The following is an 8,398-nucleotide window of genomic DNA, read 5'->3' as shown; positions in this document are numbered from 1 at the left end:
CAGTGCTGGGTGTTCTCACACTCTGGTTGTGTTATATCATTCAGGAGAGCAGTGCTGGGTGTTCTCACACTCTGGGTGCGTTATTTCATTCAGGAGAGCAGTGCTGGGTGTTCTCACACTCTGGTTGTGTTATTTCATTCAGGAGAGCAGTGCTGGGTGTTCTCACACTCTGGGTGCGTTATTTCATTCGGGAGAGCAGTGCTGGGTGTTCTCACACTCTGGTTGTGTTATATCATTCGGGAGAGCAGTGCTGGGTGTTCTCACTCTGGTTGTGTTATATCATTCGGGAGAGCAGTGCTGGGTGTTCTCACACTCTGGTTGTGTTATTTCATTCAGGAGAGCAGTGCTGGGTGTTCTCACACTCTGGTTGTGTTATATCATTCAGGAGAGCGGTGCTGGGTGTTCTCACACTCTGGTTGTGTTATATCATTCAGGAGAGCAGTGCTGGGTGTTCTCACACTCTGGTTGTGTTATATCATTCAGGAGAGCAGTGCTGGATGTTCTCACACTCTGGGTGTGTTATTTCATTCAGGAGAGCAGTGCTGGGTGTTCTCACACTCTGGTTGTGTTATTTCATTCAGGAGAGCAGTGTTGGGTGTTCTCACACTCTGGTTGTGTTATATCATTCAGGAGAGCGGTGCTGGGTGTTCTCACACTCTGGGTGTGTTATTTCATTCAGGAGAGCAGTGCTGGGTGTTCTCACACTCTGGGTGTGTTATTTCATTCAGGAGAGCGGTGCTGGGTGTTCTCACACTCTGGGTGTGTTATTTCATTCAGGAGAGCAGTGCTGGGTGTTCTCACACTCTGGTTGTGTTATTTCATTCAGGAGAGCGGTGCTGGGTGTTCTCACACTCTGGTTGTGTTATTTCATTCAGGAGAGCAGTGCTGGGTGTTCTCACACTCTGGTTGTGTTATATCATTCGGGAGAGCAGTGCTGGGTGTTCTCACACTCTGGTTGTGTTATATCATTCAGGAGAGTGGTGCTGGGTGTTCTCACACTCTGGGTGCGTTATTTCATTCAGGAGAGCGGTGCTGGGTGTTCTCACTCTGTGTGTGAGATGTTACCAGATGTCACCTGATAACAATCTGTAATGGAATAAACCAAGTGCTTGGTTTATTCAGTAAGCTTTGACTTTGACAGCAGCACGGATGCCTGACTCCCCCTGGGCTCAGCACCCTGCACACCCCACACTGCAGCCTCTGCACTTCCCACACTGCCTGTTTCCTCTTAGCTTCTCAGTTCTTGAGGCTGCAGAGGGATGTGGGTTAAGATTCATCTTTGTGAGAAAAATATCTCTTCTGTGAGTAAATGTGGCTTTTGTGCCAGCCTGGCCACACGCCAACGCCTGCTTTTTATAGTCCGTGTGCTTACGTGTGCTGTCACCACATCCTGAGGCCTGGCACAGGACACCTTGTCAGCAGGAATGGGGCAGCCCCAGGCTGTGCTCTGCAGCAGGGTGACCTGTGTGCTGTCCTGGGCCCAGCTCGGGGGGTGCCAGGGGGGCACTGCCCTTATAGCAGAATTCCCAACCTGCTGCCCACTGCTGTTGCTGCAGGGCTGGGCTTGCAGCACCCCAGGAAGTGGGAAATGCTCACCTGGGTGTTTGGCACTTTGTGGTCCTGCCTTGGCACAGCCTGGCTGCTGCTGGGACAGTGGAGAATGGGAGGAGGGGTAGGCATGAGCTGCAGGGCTCTGCTCTGTGTGAGCCAAGTCCATCTTGCATGGTGTATAAAGCCTCGTGACGTTCTCTAAGATTTCTTTTTTCATCTCTATGTTTGTAACTACTTTTTTACCAATTAAAGCAAAAGGTTTTATACTATTTTGGTTTTGTTTATGAACGCTGTCTGCTTTAAACCAACTCTCCGGTTCAATTTCTTTACTTTTCCCACCTCTCTTCAGGTGTCTCTAGGAGACACTCCTTTATTACAGGGATGAGCATTTCTCATACTTGTGGAGGAACCAAAAGGTGTAGGAAGTCCTGCCAGTTCTTGGGGCACAGTCACCTTGGGGTAGGAGAACCATGGCCCTGAGAAGATGAAGGGCAAGCAGGAGCTGTGAGAAGGTGGGTGCTGCTGCATGGGCTGGTCTGGGAAGGAGAAAAGCAGAGTTTGCACTTGTTTTGTCTTCTCCATAATGAGGCCATTAATTCAAATAATAATAAAACCCCCACTGCCACAACCCTTTTTTTCTTGCTTGTTGATTTTTAACATTAGGAGCTGTGCCCTGGGTTTGCTCTGTCAAAAAGCAAAAGAGGCCACGAGACACATGAGTTCCCTAAGGGGTTTTCCAGAAGAATACCTGTGATCAGCTGGGTGTCTTGTGTTTCAAAGATGATGTTTCACCCCCTCTTGTTGTATTTCAAAGATGATGTTTCACCTTTCTTGTTGTGTTTCAAAGATGATGTTTCACCCCCTCTCCCCATTCCAGGTGTGTCTGTACACACATGTGCAGACAGTGATGCCCTCTCGCACCTGCACACAGACAATTTTCAGATGATACAATTTTGTAGCCCTTTTCCAAAGCAGTGCCTGCCTTGGAAGGTTGGGACAGCAGAGCTCTGGAGCTCTCTCCTCACTGGGAGCCAGGGGTCCCATCAGGAGCAGGAGGAGAGCTGCAGAAAAACTTTAGAGAGTCTCAGGACAGGCTGTGTGTGTGTATTTGCTGGTGTTGTCAAGTGATGTGGCCAGGGCTCCTGTGCCAGCTGAACCTGAATCCAGCTGAAGGGCAGCACTAAGCCCATGCCCCTCACAGGTTTCTGCTGTAAGAGCTAATTAATTCATTTCTGCAAAGCCATTTGAGGGGGTAAAGGGGTAAGCAAGTGCACAGCAGTGTTATCCAGAGGCTGTGTGCTTCAGAGTTTAACAGGCACTGCTTAAATATGAACCAAGTTAGTCACCTTGTAATTTCTTTAAAATGTAAAAGAAGAGGGAGAGCATCTAAAAAGAATAACCCAACAGTAATTTTCAGCAGTGTTCACACCTTTTTATCTTTCTGCTTGATTTGGGATTCTTACTGTATTTGCTTCCAGTTCTATTGAATTAATAGCTGTATTTCACTGTTTTTTTGTGTATGGTGTTTTGGTTTTAGCTCAGGAAATACATTTTACACTAGTGCTGTTTCAAACTCAGGAAGTACATTTTTCACTAGTGCTGTTTCTTGGGGTGACTTCTTTTACTTCCTTTCATGTTTACAATGCTGATGGAAACCTGGTTGTGGCTTTAGTAGTAGATCCTACCTGGAATGGATGCTGTGCTTTACAGATAACTTTCAATTGTTCCACAGTAATAAAAAGTTTATTAAAATGACTTGCTCTCCAGGTAAAGGGATTTGCAACAGATTTTTTTCTATGATTGTTCAGGTAATTGTTTGGGGTTTTTTTCTGACAATGTTTACATGCTAACCCTTAGTTCTTGTGGTTTGTTAAAATGTTTTTAAAATGTGTTCTAATTCTGAAATGGAACCTTGAATTAAAGATAAATCATGGAATGTCCACGAGGAAAGAACCTCCTAACTGATATGAAAGACAATTACATTTAATTGTGTTTTCTGCCATAAATAGGATTTTGGGGGTGAGTGTCTGCTCATTATGTATTAATTGAATGAACTGAAAAGTAAAACAATACCCACAGACGTTTCTTTGAGGAAAGCTTTAGGAGTCTGCAGTGAATGTCTCCAGGCAATAACTGGTGAAATGCAGTTTCAGGAACTGTCATGGGCACTTGTGAAAGCTGGTGATTAAATTCAGCCACTGCAGCTTGGTTTAAAGTCCATGGAAAGACTCAGGATTCTTCTTCTGCCGAACTTTAAACAGAAGAAATTCAGCATAACTGCAGTTGTCCCTACTTCTAATATTTCCTCCCTGAAGCACCTTGTCAGGAGCCAGGAACACGGGCTGTGCTCTGGGAATCACAGCACTCCATGCCCAGTTAAACATCACCTGGGGGTTGGTTCTGCTCTCCCCTCCTCGTGTGCCCCTCCAGACAGCTGGCAAGAGGCCCCAGTGTATATTTTGAGATGATCTGTGTCAGGAGGCCATGGAGGTCCAGAGCCCCTCCATCCCATGGCGTGGGTGACACACCCACAGCACAGGAGTTACCTCAGGGCTCCCAGCCCTGCTCCCAGCACAGCTGGACACCTGTGACACCTGTGTGACACCGCTCCAGCTGTGACTCTGTCAGTAAAACTGTGGACAGTGACACCCCAAAGTGCATGGCTGGCAGCAAGGGCTGGGGGCACGCCGTGAGGGACACGAGGGGCACCTGGGGCCTGTGTGGGACATGAGGGGCACTCGGGGCCTGTGTGTGACATGAGGGGCACTTGGGGTCTGCAGGGGGCATGAGGGGCACTTGGGGTCTGCAGGGGGCATGAGGGGCACTTGGGGGCACCTGGGGTCTGCAGGGGACATGAGGGGCACCCAGAGCCTGCAGGGGTTCACGAGGGGCACACGGGGCCTGTGTGGGACATGAGGGGCACCTGGGGCCTGTGTGGAATGTGAGGGGCACCCAGGGCCTGTGTGGGACGTGAGGGGCACTCAAGGCCTGTGTGGGATGTGAGGGGCACCCAGGGCCTGTGTGGGACGTGAGGGGCACTCGGGGCCTGCAGGGGACATGAGGGGCACTCAAGGCCTGTGTGGGACATGAGGGGCACTCAGGGCCTGTGTGGGACATGAGGGGCACCCAGGGCCTGTGTGGGATGTGAGGGGCACTCAAGGCCTGTGTGGGACGTGAGGGGCACTCGGGGCCTGCAGGGGACATGAGGGGCACCCAGGGCCTGTGTGGGACGTGAGGGGCACCCAGGGCCTGTGTGGGATGTGAGGGGCACTCAGGGCCTGTGTGGGACGTGAGGAGCACCCAGGGCCTGTGTGGAACATGAGGGGCACTCGGGGCCTGCTGCCAGCAGAGCAGTGGGGACAGGAGGGGAACCCACGTGGGGAAAGGGCATGTGTGTGCCATGGAAAAGAGAAGATAGAGCAGGAAATGGCTACAGGGCCTTGTGGAGAGCTAGGGTGGCCAACCTTGCAGAGCTGCCATGGCACCCCATGAGGGAATGGCTGCCCTGCATGAGATAAGGGCTGAAGGGAGACAACAGGACAGCAATATGGAGCTGCTTGAAGGAGGGGTAATTTCACAGGCTGACATATTGTTTTAACCTAGTTTTGCTATTTTTCTGTCTAGGATGGTGATGGGAGGAGCTAGAGCTGAGCTGTAGGGTTCCCTGAGCCTCCCACCCGCAGCACAAAGGCCAAGGATGCCATTCAGCTCTGTCCTTCCTAAGCAAAGCACCTGCATGCTTGTCCTTCTAAATACCTTTTCTTTTCCCCAGTTGAAGTAACTTGGATTTTTTTAATGTTTACTCACTTCCTAATTTGCAAGGATTAATTAATTCACAATGGCTCTCTCAGTCATGGCTGTGAATTAGTGAATCATTAGTGTGCCAAGAGCCCTCTCACATGCTGTATTTAATCCCTGCTTCTAAGAGCTTAGGAAAATCATGCTCTCTCTGCTCAGGGATTTCTCTGCAGTGTGCAGGGCTCGTGATTGCACTGAACCCATTTCTGGCCTGCTCTCTTTTCCAATGGTCATTTGTAGAGCAGTAGTGTCTATCCTCCAGGAGCTGATATTGAATCCCTTTAACAGTGCTTGCCTTTAACTCCTCCTCCTCTCTCCTCAGTACTCTGATTATTATGTTTAAACTCCAATGGTTTTAGCCTAAGTATGGGCTCACAATTTTTCACACCCTTTCCATGTTGGTTTTGAGATCAACCATTCCCAGCTCACAAGTGGGATATATGAACTGCCAAAATTTTGCTGACCACACGTTGTGAGTCGAGGTCCCATCACCTCACACAGGCACCACAACCCCTCCTGCTTCAGGTCTAGTGCTGCTGCATCTCTTCCATCTTCCTGCAACAGCAAGTAAATATATGAGGTAGATATAAATAATATTAGGAGGTAAATATAATAAATAGTAGGGATAAATGTAATAAAATTAGGAGTAAATATAATAAATAAATATAATAAACATTAGGAGGTAGATATAAATAAATGCTAGATATAAATAAATGTTAGATATAAATAAATGCTATGCATGCACACTTGTTTTTACCCCCATGTCCTGTTCCCTGGGGTGCTGAGCATGGCAGGATTGGCTGGGGCAGCCCCTCATGGCTCCAGCTTGGTGCCAGGCTGGACCTGGAGTCCCTGGTACCTGTCCAGAGAAGTGTCCCGTGACCCACCCTGTCCCACTGCCCAGTGCCAGCCCCTCTGCTCCCCTGCTGTCGGATGCTGGGGTGGCTGCAGGTGTGCTCAGATGCATTTTCCATGTCTGAGCTGTAGCACAGAGCTGGTGGAGACCCCCCCAAGAGGGCAGAGGCAGCTGTGCCCACCCACATCAGAGGTTCAGCAGCCAGGGAACTGTGATGTGTGGAGCCCAACCCAAACCTCCGCAGCAGAAGTGCAGCAGAGGGATGTGCAGCCAGGTAATCAAGAAGAAGCTGAAGATAGAAGCTGTTATGGACATTTTGGGAAGCAGGTCCCTCATGGCTGCATGCCGGTGCTGCATCAGACCTCCTGGGGCAAGGTTTGTAAGAAATTCATGACTTGTTCCATTAAAAATTTTTCTTCTGCTTTAAATGTATTATAATGGGCAATATCAACTTGATCTGTGCTGGGAGAGGTGTGGGCTTTTCTCCATGCAGGCTAATTTGCATTTGTCACAGCGCCAGTAATAGATGAGTATTACACACAGGGACAGGAAACCATCTGGAGGCCTTCCATGCCATGCTGGGGAGTGCAGAAAACCTGCAGGCTGTAAATCAGCAGCACCTGATGCATCAGGACAATCTGAGCACGTCCAAGGCACGAGTTCCAGCCCCACCCTGAGGCCCTGAGGGTCACCGCATGGAAAAGAAGTTTTGTGACACAACAGAGGGTGTAAAGGGTCTGCAAAAGGACAGGGCAGAGGGCGGTAAAAATGGTGAAAAAAAGAGTAAATGCAAATAAAAAATGAATAAATACCAATAAATAAAATTTAAATAGTAATCACAAAGACTGTTAACCATTAATAAAGAATAAAGGAATAGGTTGCACCTTGAGTTCTGCATGCTGTTTTGAGTCCCTCACTTTAAAAAGGACATTTAGGTGCGAGCATGTCCAGAGAAGGGCACCAAGGTTTAGAACCCTTGTGTGATGAGGAGTGGCTGAGGGAGCCGGGGCTGTTCAGTCTCCAGGGGCTCAGGAGGGACCTCCTTGCTCTGTACAACCCCCTGGCAGGAGGCTGTAGTGACACGGGGCCGGTCTCTTCTGCCATGTCTGCACTGGGAGGACCAGAGGAAATGACTTTAAGCTGAAGCACGAGAATCAAATTAAATATTAAAAGATATTTTTCCCTGTTCAGGGGGTCAGGCATCAGAACAGGTTGACAGGAAGGTGGTGGAGTCCCCATCCTGGAGGTGCTCAACAGGCACCTACACCTGGTGCTGGGTGATGTAGTTTAGTGGCTCAGGGGTACAGTGACATGTACCATGGTTGAACCGGGTGATCTGAAAGGTGTCTTCCAGCCCTGGTGGCTCTGTGACTCCAATAATAAGGAAAAGCGCCGTGAACAATGAAACGAGGAAATAGCGAGAGGCGCGGCTATTTCCCCCTTGGTCCTCCGCGGCGGCAGGGGGCGCTGTGGCGCTGCGGCGCGGGCGGAAGCGCGGGCGGGAGGGCCGGGCCGGTGCGACGCCGTGAGCGCGGGGCGGGGGGGACGGGCCGGGCGAGCCGGGGCCGCGCCGCCTCTGCCGCAGCCGCAGCGCCGGAGCCGAGAGCCGCCAGCGGGCGGGCGGGGCCCGCCGGACGCACAGGTACTGGGACGGCCGGGGCTGCGGGGGGCGAGGGCCGTGGGCATTGTCCGGCGCGGGGCCGGGCCGTGCCCTGCGGGCCGCGGGTAGCGCGGCCCGGCCGGTGCCCGCCGCGCTCCGGGCCCGTTTGTCCGCTGGGCGCTGGGAGGGACCGGCCGAGTCCCGCCGGCCTGGGCGGAGGGCAGCTCCGGGGACAGCAGCCGCTGCTCCGGGGGTGCCGCGCGGAGCGAAAGGGCACGGCCGGGGCTGCGCTTCCCGTGCGGCAGCGCCCCGGTCCCCGAGCCGCTCCAACGTCGAGCCGGGGAACGATCAACGTAAAGCCGCGCACGGCCCGGCCCGGAGCGAAGCGCAGCGCCCGCGCCGCTCCCGAGCAGGGCGGAGGGGCAGCGGCTGTCCCGTCCCAGCGGCGGCGGGCCGGGGGCGCTGCCCGCGACCACCGCTCTTTGTTCGGCCCCGGACACACGCTCGGGGCGGCCGGAGGTGCGGGGCCGGCACTGCCTTGCGCGGCCTCTCGCGGTCCGGCCCCGAGGCCTCTTCCTACAATTGTTGTTGCT

The 8,398-nt window shown here is 52.0% G+C and overlaps 1 protein-coding gene across 1 annotated transcript in view; it reads left to right on the top strand.

The window, feature by feature from the left end:
- The first annotated feature begins 7,772 nt into the window (after positions 1-7,772).
- CAB39 (calcium binding protein 39) overlaps positions 7,773-8,398 on the top strand; it is a 44,584-nt gene continuing 43,958 nt past the window's right edge. Inside the window, exon 1 of the mRNA XM_063166505.1 lies at positions 7,773-7,847. The gene's annotated coding sequence lies outside the window, so the exon portion shown is untranslated. The remainder of the gene's footprint in view (positions 7,848-8,398) is intronic.

Source organism: Melospiza melodia, chromosome 12, assembly GCF_035770615.1.
Source record: "Melospiza melodia melodia isolate bMelMel2 chromosome 12, bMelMel2.pri, whole genome shotgun sequence".
NCBI lineage: Eukaryota > Metazoa > Chordata > Aves > Passeriformes > Passerellidae > Melospiza > Melospiza melodia.
This window is presented reverse-complemented; position numbering and strand designations above follow the sequence as displayed.